Source organism: Cynocephalus volans, chromosome 13, assembly GCF_027409185.1.
Source record: "Cynocephalus volans isolate mCynVol1 chromosome 13, mCynVol1.pri, whole genome shotgun sequence".
NCBI lineage: Eukaryota > Metazoa > Chordata > Mammalia > Dermoptera > Cynocephalidae > Cynocephalus > Cynocephalus volans.
The window spans coordinates 18421601-18437134 of record NC_084472.1 but is presented as its reverse complement, the minus strand read 5'-3'; positions in this window follow the sequence as shown (position 1 = coordinate 18437134).

Below are 15534 nucleotides of genomic sequence, written 5' to 3'. Positions count from 1 at the left end.
GTTAGGGCCTGGAAAGGGAGAGAGCCAATTTTATGTTGGGTTTATATGCAAATATGGGTGCAACCATAGAGACCAAACTTACTTTGCTCTTGGGAAATAATGTTTCAGTTTAGCTAAGCTAAGGACCCACCATCCAAAAGCAGGGCAGTATGAGCCTGCATACACTCCTTCCGTGTCCTCCCCAAATCTCCTTCCAGCCTGGAGCTTGTGGTGAGAAGAGGGACAGTGGGGTAACGAGCACGACCCATAAGAGCTGGTCCTGAGAAGGTGGGCCCAGGTGACATAACCACTGAGCAACCTGCCTGAACAACCTCCTAATATTATCCTCTCATTCAATAATGCCAGCACATGGGGCTTCTAAATCCCACTCCAAACTTCAGCTTTCACAGACTTTTTCAGTGGTCTTTGGCATGTGGGATTATACCGATTTTTTAATTTTTATTTTGTAAAATGAGCATGTGTTATATATAAGATGAACTACATTTTATCTGAAATCGTTTTAAATATATAAAAACCACTTGCATTGGTAGTTATATTTAATTTATATACCACATATGCTATGTTATGCATTTTATATATGTAAACATTTCACAACAAATTTAAGAATTCATTGGCATGCATTAGCTATACTTGCACTGCTATTCTTCCATTTTCTGGACACAATATTTTCATTACACATTTTCATATCATGCTCTGAATTTTCTTATGAATTCTATCTACACATCTCTGGCCTAAGGAACAGGGTATCAGAAGGTAGCAAGCAGGAGCTAGAAAGTTCATTTATACAAAAATTATGACACATTCTTATTTTACTATCTGAAATGGAAATTTAAGAGACAGTTATGTGGTAACTGAGAATCTGCACATTGCAGATTATGGGTAGCCAAATGTTAATGACTTCATTCAATATATTTATTTTTTCTGTAACCATCTATCAAATGCCTTTTTTTAATTAATTTTTTTTTTTTTTTTTTTACATTCTAAGGTGCTGTGGAGCAATTGGGGGAGGAGGAAGTAGGGAAGAGGTGAGGGAGAGGGGGTGGGAGAAGGGGGAGGTGGGGAGGGGCTGGCCCACAGCTGGCTCCTTCATTGGCCTGGATGCAGATGTCAGGGGGGCATGACTGAGGCCCTCGGCCCCACACCCTACCCCAGCTCGGGAGCTGAGGGAGCTTCCGGTGGCAGCTGGGTCATGGCTGAGATGCATGTGGACTCAAATGCCTTTTGTGCATGAGGCCCTGAAGCTGCCAAGATAAGTAAGAACCCCATCCTGAGGAACCTCACTGTCTAGTAATTCTATAAACCAGCAGTTGGCAAACTACGGCCATAGGCCAAATCCAGCCTACAGCTTGTTTTAATAAATAAAGTTTTATTGGAGCATATCTATGCTCATTAGTGTATGCATTGTCTGTGATTGCTTTCATACTACAATGGCAGGATTGAATAGCTTCAAATAAAAATATGACCCAACAGCCTAAAATATTTACTATCTAGCCCTTTACAGAAAATGTTTGCTGACCCCCACCACAGAGAAAGGAGCAGACTATGAACTTCTTAAATTTTACGAGGTTCTGAGAGGACTTGGCTCCACTACTTTAAGGAAGCCCACATGCTCTGAGAACTCAAGGAAGATGCTCTTGCTACTCCAGGTGTCATCCACAGACCCACAGCATCAGCCTCATCTGGGAACTTGGAAGTGCAGAACCTCAGGCTCCACCCCAGAACTGCTGAGTCAGAATCTGCAATTTAACAAAATCCCCAGCTGATTCATATTTACATTAACATTTGAGAAGCACTGTTTGTATTAGTCAGGGTTCTCCAGAGAAACAGAACAAATATGATATATGTATATAGAGAGAAAGAGATCTATTTTAAGAGATTGGCTCATGTGATTGTGGCAAGTCTGAAATCTGCAGGACAGGCGGGCAGGCTAGAGACTCCAGCAAGTGTTGGTGTTGCAGCCTTGGGTCTGAAGGCAGTCTGGAGACAGAATTCTTTCTTCTTCTGGGGACAATACATCAAGGCCTTCAACTGACTGGATGAGGCCCACCTGTATTATAGAGGGTAATCTGTGTTACTTAAAGTCTACTGATTTAAACGTTAATCACATCTTTTAAAAAATACCTTCACAGCAACATCTAGACTGGTGTTTGACCAAACAACTGGGCACCATAGCCTATCCAAACTGACACAAAAAATCAACCATCACACTGTTCTAGGTGAGAAACTTAGAGAATATGTTAGAGAGTGAATGTAATCATTGAGAAAGTTAACATGTGCAGCATCTCTGAAGTCAGCTCTTGAGATCAATAAGCATTCTGCTTAATATATTTGTTGGAGATTTATATGTTGGCCCTTTTCAACTCATCACTTCCTCTTTAAGCCTTTGAACCCTTCCCAGTGTCTTGTCTGTAAGTAGCACTTCTGTGCTTAATTCTCCAAAATGCCCTCAGTGCAAGCTCCCGTGATGACCGAGACCATGAGCCACCCCCCTTCACCTGATGACACACTGCTTAGGTCATTTCCCTAGAAATGGTGGCAGGTGCGAGAGCAGAGAACCCAAACTCCAGACCCATGACATCGTCTGTCAGTCATCCATTCAGTCGGAAACATTTGTAGAGCACCTACCCTGTGCCACACGTTATTCTAGGCACTGGAGATACAGCTGTGAACAAAACAGACATAAATCCCTGCTCTCATAAAATGTACATTCTAATGGGACACATAGATGATAAACAAGATAAATTAGTAGAACACATGGGATGCCAACTAGTGATCAGTGCTGAGAAGAAAATTAAAGCAGGGAATGAAATACAAAGTGGAAGGTGGGGTTGAAATGTAAGCCAGGGCATCCAGAGAAGACCTCTTTACTGAGTAAAGACCCGAAGCACACAGGAAAGTCAATTGTGCAGTTGTCTGGGGTAGATCATTCCAGGTGGAAGAAACAGCCAGGGAAAAGGCCCTGAAGCAGGCTCAGGCCTGGCATGCCTGAGGAACAGTCCAGAGCAGAGAGGGCAAGAGGGAAGGTCAGTAGAGATGAGGTCAGGGAGGAACGGGGTAGATCTGTGACCACTATGTGAAGCTGGTGAAAGCGGGTCTTTTGTAATCAACAAAGATCCTTTTTTGAATCTACCAAATGCATGTATGTCTCCTCCTAAGCCTTACACCAAATACCTCATGAAGTAGAAAGAGAGGAGCTCTAGACCTGTGCTGTCCGATACGGTACCACCAGGCACATGTGGCTATTGAGCAGGGGCATGTGGCTAGTCCAAACTGAGATGTGCTCTACGTGTACAATCTACATCAAGTTTTGAAGGATTAGTATACAAAAAAGAATGCAAAGTACCTAAACAATTTTTATATCAGCTGTGTGCTGAAATGATAACATTTTAGGTAGATCAGGTAAAATAAAATAGATTATTAAAATTAATTTTACTTGTTTCTTTTAACATCTTTTAATGTGTCTACTAGAAAATCTTTTAAATTATATATGTGATGTACATGATATTTCTATGGCCAGAGCTGCTCTAGATCCTTGCTACCTGTTGTGGACTGAATTGTGTGCCTCCAAAATTCATATGATGAGAAGCCTTAACCTCCAATGTGACTGTATTTGGAGACAGGGCCTTTAAAAAGGTAATTAATGTCGTAAGGGTGGGGCCCTATCGGATAGGACTAGTGTCCTTATAAGAAGAGGCAGAGACTCCATGGGTGCGTGTGCGCAGAGGAAAGGCAGGCCACAAGGACACAGCAAGAACACAGCCGTGTCTACAAGCAAAGGAGAGAGGCCTCACCAGAAACCAACCTTGCCAGCAACTTGATCTTGAACTTCCAGACTCCATAACTATAAGGAAATAAGTTTCTGTTGTTTAAGCCCCCCAGTCTGTGATATTTTGTTATGGCAGCCCCAGCCGACTAACACATTACTCAAAGTGTGGTCCAAGGACCAGCAGCATCAACATTGCCTGCAAGCTTGTTATAAACGCAGAATCTCAGGCCCCACGCCAGATCACCTGAACCAGAAACTGCATTTTAACAAGATGCCTGGCTGGTTTAAGGACCCCTGCTCTGGAGCACGTGCCAGCTTTTGAGAGGGTGGAGGACATTTGTCAGAGATTTCAAAGAAGTTTGGGAGAAGGGATATAAGAAAGGCATGTGGAGAGGTGAAGAAATCAGAAAGGTGTGCTCGGTGGCCTCTGTCTCCTTAGGGAGACCAAACATCAATAGCTAAAGTTGGGGAGGAGCCTGGAATTCCCAGCCGAGGGAATTTTTCTCTTTTTGATCCTAATGATTAGAGTTGCTGCATTTCAAAGCTGAAGGTGACACTTCAGAAAATATCTATTTCAAAAAAAATTAAAAATAAAATTTTAAAAACCCAAGCAATAATTTTTTTAAAAAATTTTAAAAATAAACAACAACAACAAATATAATATCTATATACCATAGTATGGCTTGTCCAAGGCCACTTAGGGGGATAAGAATCTGGCCTCTTTGCTCCCAATCCAAAGCACTTAGCTACTGTTTAATTCAGGATGAAAATTCTGACAAATAGTTATAATTAGAGCTCTGTGGGTCAAGATTTTTTTTTCCACTGCAGAGAAGCCAGTGCCTATCCAGTCCTGGGAAAGGGAGAGAAAGGGGGCTGAGTCCAGTGGATTGAGAGGCACATGCACACTGTAATATCAGCCACATGTTCTTTGCACGTCTGATTGGGACCTGCACTTCACACTGCAAGTTTTCTACTAAAGGTTACCATATGCCATAGGAATGTTACACCACACAGACTGGCCATAGAAGCTGAGAGCTTTAAATTACTGCACGGTCAGATCCGGTTAATCTGTGCCTTGATTATCTGTGTGTCTGGCTATCTAAAGCCATCCCTGGCATGGAGATGTAACTCGTGACTGCCTTGCTAATTTGAAATATAGATGCGAGCCTCCCCTCCCACCTCCTCCCTACACACACACATACTGAGATACAGATTCAAATGGAGTTGACAAACAGATTGCATGTAGTATCAAGTCTGTCCTTCGTTAATTCCTGTGGATATATTGCTGCCCGGTAGCTGGGGAATTACCACACAGTGGAAAGTCTCAGAGGAGAAGCTCGTAGAAGGGAAAAGGGCTAGAAAAGATGGGGGTGGAGAAGGGCTGGAGAAGGGGAAATGAGGAGTATGTGGAAATTATATAGCTGTGTGCTTCTGTTGAAAACTATTGCTGCCTGGGAGCTGGACTGAATGTTGGTTTTAGAGTGAGCTGAATTAGGTGCAAATCTCAGCCTTGTCTCTCATGGGAGGAGTGAACCTGGGCAAGTCATTTAATCCATATGAGTCGCCATTTACTCACCTGTACAACCGAGAATAATGAAACTTTTCTTGTAGGATTTTTTCAAGGATTAAACGTAGAAAATGCCTTGCACATGGTAGGGTCTCAGTCAAGGTTGATTTTCTTTCTTTCCTTCTGTCCTTCTTTCCTCTCCTGTTGAAACTGAGATGTTTTCCACCCACAATGCTGACAAAATGAGGTTCTTTTCACATGCCCAGTAATAGGAGTGATTATGGACACAGAGATACAATCAGACCATCTTCAGGGACACTGATTGCTTTGCTTTGATTGTTTTATTGAGCCACTCAGTATCTTTGACAGCTATCAGAGAACATGATCACCACAAGTGCTGAACAATGGAGGTCTATTAATAAATAATAAAAGTAGCAGAAGGATCAGCCGTAATAATGTAATCATTACTGTATCCCAAAAATATAGGCTAGTCATCTTTGTGGCTGAATATTTTATATGCCTTAAATGGACATCTCAAGGTCTGGTTATTTCTGTTGATGTAAACTTAGAAGATAGCAAGTCCAGAGATCTTTAGAATCAGTAGGAAGTTTCTTTTTTTAATCCCAAAAGTATATTTTTAGAATTTCCTTGGCAAATAGGGCCAATTCATGTATAATATGTTAAAATATTACCCAATTATTTCAGGAATCAAGGGCACAGATGAGAAAAGAAGAGCTTCCCTGCATGGAGGGAAGATGCAGGCTCCTTCTCAGCTCTGTGGCTTTCTGAGCTGGGGAGGGGTCCAGCTGTGGACAAAGCCAGAGGAGAAATGCTGGCCTGTCAGCCCATCCCTGGAAGTCAGAACTTGGGGATCCAAAGGCTGTCTCCTCTAAGGAGCTGGTAACAATAAAGATCTCAACTGAAATATACACGTCTCTTTTTATCGGCTTTTGCCGACTCATTCTCTAAGTCAACAGAAAACAAAAATAATATTACTATTATTTGACCCTTAACTACATGCCAGAAATATGAATTAAATCATTCAATCCTCAAAACAATCCTATGAGATAGGAAGTATTGTGTTCATCATAAGGATGAGAAAATTGAGACTGAAAGAGATTCATTAATTTGTCCAAGTTCCCCCAGCAGCAAGTGGTGAGCTGGGGAGTGAACTCAAGTTGTCAAGACAATGCTGCTTCCCAGATCAGAGGCATTTTTTCAGTTCCTTAGAGTTTTGGTTTATACTTGTTTTACCAGCTCATTATATTTCCCTGGCATCTCCTCTTCCTTCAGCTAAGAAAACATCCAGGCTGGTTTCAAAATAGTATCAATACCTTGAAACGATTAGTTTGTTTTTAGCTTAGAAACTTCAGTGATCTCATTCCATTTTGCAAACATTCTTGCAGTTGTTTAATACCTACATTTCATCCACTTTCCTTCACTGCTCTAATCTCACAAAGCTGCTTCCTCCACCTCCGTGTGCTATGTATATTCACTTATTTGTTTGAATGCCCATTGAGGGTCTGCTGTGAGTCAGGCTCTGTGTTCTTCCCTGGAAAGACAAATATTAACACCTTCAAGGTGTTCCCAGTCTACTGGAAAAGACAGTCATGAAAAAGACAATTTTGGTGGAATTTTGTGACAACGATAATACATTTACGGCCAAAGCTGGAGAAACACAGAGGAGCCAGCAATGCCTGTCATCAGCCTGGAAGCACTGGCAAGTGATTACATTTTAGTTGGTTCTTAAAGGTTGAAAAGGCAATGGCCAGCACCAAAGTAAGGGGCAGGCACTTCAGTAGGAGCAATAATGAGAAGGTGTGATGAGGCCGGGAGTATTTCAGGAATGTCTGTGTGTCTTTGGGATGTGGGGAACAGAGATGCACAGGTGATGAGAGAGGAGTTGGAGAGGAAATCCAGGCCAGGTTTGGCAGGCCTGGTGCATTGCTGAGGAGTTTAGACTCCACAGGGGGCCAGAAGGTGCCAGGAAGGTTTTATAAGGGGAGTGACATGGTGAGATTTTTCTTTTTGCAAGATCCCCCTGGCAGCAGCGAGAGCTATCGGTAAGAAAAGACAGACCAGTGAGAGGGAAACCAATGGCATGGCTGTGCAGTAATCCAGATACAAATGGGCTTGATAGGGGGAATAGAGGTGACGGCCACATTTGAAGACATGCCTGAGTTAACCGTGACAGGATAGAGAGTAGCCTGGATGCAAAAGATTTGGGAGCTGGATTCAGGCTAACTCAGAGGTGTCTTATTGGGAGTCTGGCAGATGGTGACAATATGAAATAAAATGAGGCATCCTATAGGAAGAACAGATTTGGAGGACTAGGGAACAGGTAAGAAGTGTGAGGTTTTTTTTTTTTTAATTTTTAAATACTGGTGCCTGAGTCCTACTCGCAGAGATTCTGGTTTACTTTGTCTGAGATGTAGCCTAGACATTGGGATTTCTTTTTTAAATCTCTCTAAGTGATTCTAATGAGAAGTCAAGTTGAGAACCACTGTTTTGAAGGAATCAGAGAAGAATACTGAAAACAGAATTCTCAGAAACACCATAATTTAAAAGGAGGAAAGAAAAGTGTCCATTAATATTGATTAGATTAACTTTATAGTTCAAAATTCAGCCCCAGGTTCCGGATATGATGGAGTAAGCACACCCCACACTGTTCTTCCACTGAATGCAGCTGTAAACCTAAACAGAATGCCTGGAGCAGTGCTTTGAGGACTGTTAAGAATATAGTAGCAGGTAGATTGGGAAGGAATACCAGAGTTCAAAGAACCTCTGAACCACTAGTGAGTTTTCCACATTTTTAGATTTGGTGTTGCCCAGTCTAGATACAAGGTAGCGTAAAACCTGGAAGTGGGCATCTGCATGAAAGGAAAAAGATCTAGGAGAAACTCTCTGGTTCTGGCTCAGAAAATGGGGTCTCCTAATGCTCTAAGAGAGTAAAATAAATCCCCTGTTTCTTTTTTGTTTTTCTTCTGGCTCGAGGACTGAAAAGGGGAGCCCAGGAGCCATAAAGTACTAAGGACATCATAGAGAGGAAAGTGTTTAGGAAAGTAACCTTACAAAGTTGGTTATGAATCCCTGGGCTCACCCACAAGTGGCTCATGCATGAATCTGACCCTAAACTGAATACCAAAAGCTTTGAGATAGAACTGTAAACTATGAGATGGGCCATCGCCCACCTCTCAGACTGGCCACCAGGTGGTGCACATGCAGGACAGATCTGAATAGAATTGCAAAGACATTGAAACAACAACCCACAGAAGGCTGGCTGACACTTACAACGTAAAGTCAACTGGTTCTATTACCTGCTAAAGTTAAAAAAAAAAAAAAAATCCAATATTTTCCATAGGACTTTAAACAAGACCCAGAGACTCCTAATATTCAAAATGTCCAGAATACAATACAAAATTACTGGCCATATGAAGAACTAGGAAAATGTCAGTTTGCAGGACAACATAACACAGATGTTGGAATTACCTGACAAAGATAAAAGCAGTTATTATAAACAACGTTCCAATCAATAAGGGCAAACTTTTTTAAAATAAATGGAAAGATAGTCCCAGCAAAGAAATAGAAAATATAAAGAAAAGCCAAATGGAAGTTTTAGAACTAAAAATTACAATAATTGAAATTTTAAAACTTACAATGGGCTTGATGGCAGAATAGAGATCACAGAGGAAAGAGTGAGTGAACTTGAAAATAGATCAAGAGAAAATCTCCAGACCACCCAAGCAGGAGCCAGCCAAGGTGAACATCATCCCACATGCACTGCCAGGGGCCCAGACCCAAGTCTCAGAAAGGCATGCCCACCACCCAATCGGGAGCCAAAGTGGTCTACCACAGCCACCACCACATCTACTGCCACCACAAGGATGGTATACCTCCACAATAGCATCCAGGGCCACCCTACAAGCAGCCCACCACACACTTGACTGCATTGATACAAGAAGAGTCACCAGCAGAGCCTACAAATAGAGGAGGAAGTCTTTCCCCTCATAGCCCACTAAAGAGTAATAGAAGAAACAAGTGCTTTACCAGAGAACCAAACATCGACGAAAAAATACTATAACTACAAATAAACAAGAAGATAGGACACCAGCAAAGGAATACAGTAATTCTCAAGTACCAGACCCCATAGAGCAGGAAAACACTTGAAATGTCCGAAAAGGAATTCCAAGCAAAAACCTTAAGAAAACCCAAGACCCAAGAGAAGACTCAATCAGAGAACACAAAAAAACAAGAAAAAATATCCAGGATATGAGGGAGGAAATTTACAAAGAGATTAATACCTTGAAAAAGAATACAGCAGAACTCCTAGAACTAAAGGATTCACTCAGTAGCAGGCTAGAACAAGCAAAAGAAGGAATTTCATATCTGAAGATGGTCTATCCAAAATAACCTAGGCAGACAAGAAAAGGAAAAAATATTTTTTCAAAAATGAAAAAAATCTAAGAGAGCTAGCAGACAACCTCTAGCACACAAACATCTGAATCATGGGTATTCCAGAAGGGAGAAGAAAGGAAAAGGCATTGAAAAACCTATTCAAGGAAATCATAACAGAAAACTTCCCAGGTACAGGGAGAGATGCAGACCTTCAGATCCAGGAAGCCCAAAGATCCCCAAACAGATTTAACCCAAAAACATCCTCTCCAAGACACATTATAGTCAAACTGGTGAAGCTCAAAGACAAAGAGAGAATTCTAAAAGCAGCAAGAGAAAAGTGTCAAGTGATCTGTAAGGGAGCACCCATCAGACTAACAGTAGACTTCTCAACTGAAACTCTACAGGCCAGAAGAAAATAGGATGATTTATTCAAAATACTAAAAGAAAAAATTGCCAGCCAAGAATTCTATACCCATCAAAGCTATCCTTCATAAATGAGGGAGAAATAGTGTATTTCCCAGACAAAAAAAAAACTGCAGGAGTTCATCACCACACAACCATCCCTGCAAGAAATTCTCAAAAGAATCCTGCACCCAGAATCAAAAACATGATAATCACTGTCACTGATACACAAGAAAGAGCAAAACCTGCTGATAAAACAAAAATGCAAACAAGAAAGAGAAAGGAGCTAAATCATGCCACCTTAAAAATCCAATTAACAATGAAGATGAAAAATAAAAGGGGAAGAAAGGAACAAAAGATATTTAAAACATCCAACCAAAAGCAAAAAAATGACGGGAGTAAAGCAATACCTGTCAATAACAACCCTAAATGTAAATGGATTAAACTGCCCATTCGAAAGACATAGACTGACTGATTGGATTAAAAACTAGGCCCAGGGATATTCTGTCTTCAAGAGACTCGCCTCACCTGTAAAGATACACAGAGACTAAAAGTGAAGAGATGAAAAAAGATATACCATGAAATGGAAACCAAAAACGAGCAGGAGTAGCTATTCTTACATCAGATAAAAGAGACTTTAAACCAAAAACCATAAAAAGAGACATAGAAAGCCACTATATCATGATAAAGCTAGAAGACATAATAATCATAAATATGTATGCCCCCAACACTGGAGCACCCAGATATATAAAGCAAACAATCTTAAAACTAAAGAAAGAGATAGACCCTAATACAGTAATAGTGGGTGACCTGAACACCCATCTCTCAGCAACGGACAGATCTTCCAGGTAACAAATCAACAAAGAAACATGATTTAAACTATACCTTAGACCAACTGGACCTGGCATATATCTATATAACATTTCATCAAACAAATACAGAATATACATTCTTCTCATCAGCACATGGAAAATTCTCCTGGATAGACCACATGTTAGGCTACAAATCACGTCTCAGCAAATTTTTAAAAATCAAAATCATTCCAAGTATCTTTTCAGACCACAATGGATTAAAGCCAGAAATAATAACAAGAAAAACCCTGGAAACTGTACAAATACATGGAAACTAAACAACAGGCTCCTGTATGACCTCTTGGTCCAAGAAGAAATTAAACAGGAAATCAAAAAATTTCAAAAAACTAACAAAAATAAAGACACATCTTACCAAAACCTGGGGAATGCTGCAAAAGCAGTACCACGAGGAAAGTTTATTGCAATGAATGCTCACACCAAAAGAAGAGAAAGACTTCAAATAAATGACCTAGCATGACACCTCAAAGAGCTAGAAAAAAATAACAATCCAATCCTAAAAGCAGTAGACAGAGAAATAATTAAGATCAGAGCAGACCTAAATGAAATAGAGACCCCAAAAATATGAAAGATCAATAAAACAAAAAGTCGTTTTTTTGAGAAGATAAATAAAATAGACAAACCATCAGCCAGGTTAACAACAAAAAGAAGAGAGAAGCCCCAAATAACAAAAATCAGAAATGAAATGGGAGACATTACAACCAATATCACAAAAATATAAAGAATTATTAGAGATTATTATAAACAACTGTACACCAACAAATATGAAAACCTGGAGGAAATGGTTAAATTTCTGGACGCATACAAACAACCAAGACTAAACCAAGAAGAAGCAGAAAACCTGAACAGACCAATAACAAGCAATGAGATTGAAGCAGTAATCAGCAGTCTCCCAATGAAGAAAAGCCCAGGACTGAAAGACTTAACAGCTGAATCCTATCATACCTTTCAGGAGGAATTAATACCAATTCTCTTCAAAGTATTCCAAAAAATTAAAACAGAAGCCATTCTCTCAAATTTATTCTATGAGGCCAACATCACCCTGATACTATAACCAGACAACAAAAACAGAAAATTACAGGCCAATATCCTTGATGAAAATAGATGCAGAAATCCTCAACAAAATACTGGCAATCAGAATAAAGCAACACATCAAAAATATTATACACCATGATCAAATGGGATTCATCCTAGGGATGCAAGGATGGTTCAACATACACAAGTCAATAAATGTCATCAACAAAATCAAACACAAAAGTCATGTGATTATCTCATAGATGCAGAAAAAGCATTTAACAAAATTCAACCTCCTTTCATGATAAAGACTTTCATCAGATTAGGTATAGAAGGAAATTATCTCAACACAATAAAAGGCATATACGACAAACCAATCACCAATATCATCCTGAATAGGGGAAAGCTGAAGGCTTTTTTTTTAAGAACAGGAACAAGACAAGGATGCCCACTCTCTGCACTCCTGTTTATCATAGTATTGGAAGCACTAGCCAGGGCAATAAAGCAGGATAAAGAAAGGGCATCCAGATTGGAAAGGATGAAGTCAAACTGTCCCTGTTTTCAGACAACATGATCTTATATAGAGAAAAACCTAAAGACTCTACCAAAAAACTCTTAGAGTTGATAAATGATTTCAGTAAAGTTGCAGAATACAAAATCAACCCTCAAAAATCAGCAGTGTTTTTATACTCCAGTAACAAACTAACAGAGAAAGAAATCGAGAAAGCAAGCCCATTTATAACAATTGTCAAAAAAGTAAAATACCTAGGAAACAATTTAACCGAGGAAGTGAAAGATCTCTACAATGAGAGAGATCTCAAATCACTGTTAAAAGAGAGTAAAGAGAAACAAAAAGGTGGAAAGACATACCATGCTCTTGGATTGGAAGAATTAACATCATGAAAATGCCCATTCTACCCAAAGCAATCTACAGATTCAATGCAATCCCCAAAATACCAATGACATTTTTCATAGAAATATTAAAAGCAATCCTAACATTCATATGGAACAACAAAAGACCCCAAATAGCCAAAGCAATCCTGAGCAAAAATAAATAAATAAATAAATAAATAAATAAATAAAGCCAGAGGCATAACACTACCCAACTTCAAATTATATTGCAAAGCTATTTTAACCAAAACAGCATGGTACTGGAATAAAAACAGACACATGGATCAATGGAACAGAATAGAAAATCTGAGAACTGGCACACATACTTATAGCCAAGTGATCTTTGAAAAAGGCAACAAGAACATACAGTGGGGAAAATACTGCCTCTTCAGGAGTTCTGGTAAAAATGGCAGAATAGACAGTCCCCAGCATCACTCTCCCCGACAAATCAACTAATTTACAACTATAAAAATGTAACAACAGCCAAGCTGGGGCCTCTAGAGCTCAGGGGAAGAGGAGGAGAGACCTACGGAGTTCATGAAGGGGGAGAAGCCATGATGAGAGAAAAAAAAAACTGCTTGGAGCATTTCAGGCCGCAGCTGCTTGAAGGCTGGAACTGCTGAATACATGGAGCAGGAGCTGGCAGAAGCTGCAGCTGTGCCCTCTGGATGGAGTTGCTTGCAGGCAGCAAGGGATAAGAGGGCCTTGGTGGCCCCCAGGACAGTGAGACCACTAAAAGGGTTCCCGTGGACCCATGAAGGAGCAAGGAGCCAGAACAGCTGAAAAGGGGGAGCCATTCAGAGGCCAGTGAGTCATCACAAGGGACTGGTGCAGGGCCCATCCCATGGGAAGTGTTTGGAACATGGGTGGTGAGGGAGACAGGACCACCAGAGAACACTGGGACACGGCAAGGACAGCCGATCTGCCCCCTAATCAGTGCAGGACCACTCAGAGGAGCCTGTTGGGGAATGCAGAATTGCGTGGGGTGCAGTTTGATGAAAAGATTCAGGCCCAGATCAGTGTTTCTACACAACCCAGGTGCACTGGGTCTCTGGAGAGCCAAAAGTACCTATAAGGTTAACCATTAAACCCGGAGCTGCACAAAAAGCCTTCCCTACGAAAACAGCAGCAAAGCAGCAATTTAGCTCAACAACACAGCCCAAAAGTACTGGTTCCCACAGGAAGCTCCCCCATTTTAGAAGTAAGCAAAGGACAAAAAATTAGTTCCGGCCCAGGCATACCACCAGCACCTCAGGGCACATCAGGAGAGCAGAGACATTAATCCAGGGACCGGACCACCTGCCCACAACCATGCACACCACCAGCATTTCTGGGCCCACCCAGGGACCTGAGGCTTCAAGCCAAGGACCAGACCCCACTCCAACATCCAGGTGCACCGCCAGCACAAACAAGCATGCCAAAAACATCACCTCCATGTGGGCGGCCCACCACAGTAACCATGGCTGCTGCAAAAGTGGCTAGACACCACCACCACACAGATGGTCCACCAGTCACTGGAGTGCATTGACACAAGAAGAGTCAGCAGCAGAGACCAAAGAAAAGAACAGGATGTTTCTCTCCACAAAACCCATTCCAGAGTGACAGAAGAAGCATCTGCTTTATGATAATATTGGGGGACCAGAACACACCTTTCAGCATTGGACAGATCATCTAGGCAACAAATCAAGAGAGTAACCATCACTCTTTCAGAGGGAGAGAAGAAATCTAGGGTTATCAGTGGTGGGTGGGGGGAGGGAGAGGAGGATAGGGAGAGATTGGACAAGGGGCATAAAGAATAAGTACAATTGGTAACAATATACATACTAGTAATATTGATTTGATCAACATATGTCAACATTGAATCCCAAAAATATGTATAATCAATTATGATTCAATAAAAAATAAATAAGTAAATAAATAAATAAATAAATATTCAAATTGGCTTAGACATCAAAAAAAAAAAAAAGACTGTCTCTTCAATAAATGGTGCTGGGAAAATTGGACATCCATATGCAGAAGAATGAAACTGGACCTGTACATCTCACCACATACCAAAATCAACTCAAAATATATTCAAGACTTAAATATAAGAGCCCAAACCATAAAATTACTAAAAGAAAACATAGGGGAAACACCCCAGGAAGTAGGACTGGGCAAGACTTTATGAATAAGACCTCAAAAGCACAAGCAACAAAGAAAAATAAACAAATGAGATTATATGAAAGTAAAAAGCTTCTGCACAGCAAAGGAAACAATCAACAGAAGGGAAAGACAACCCACATATTGGGAGAAAATGTTTGCAAACTATACATCCAACAAGGGATTAATATCCAAAATATATAAAGAACTCAAACAACTATACAGTAAAAAAAATAAATAATCCAATTAAAAAATGGGCAAAGGAGATGAATAGACATTTTTCAAAGAAAGACATACAAATAGCTAACAGGCACATGAAAAAAATGCTCAACATCACTAATCATCAGGGAAATGCAAATCAAAACCACATTGAGATGTTATCTCACCCCAGTCAGACTGGCCATTATTAAAAAGACCAAGCATAACAAATGTTGGTGAGGATGTGGGGAAAGAGGAACTCTTCTACACTTTTGCTGGGACTGTAAATTAGTACAGACATTATGGAAAATAGTATGAAGATTTCTCAAGCAACTACAGATACTTGCTTGAGA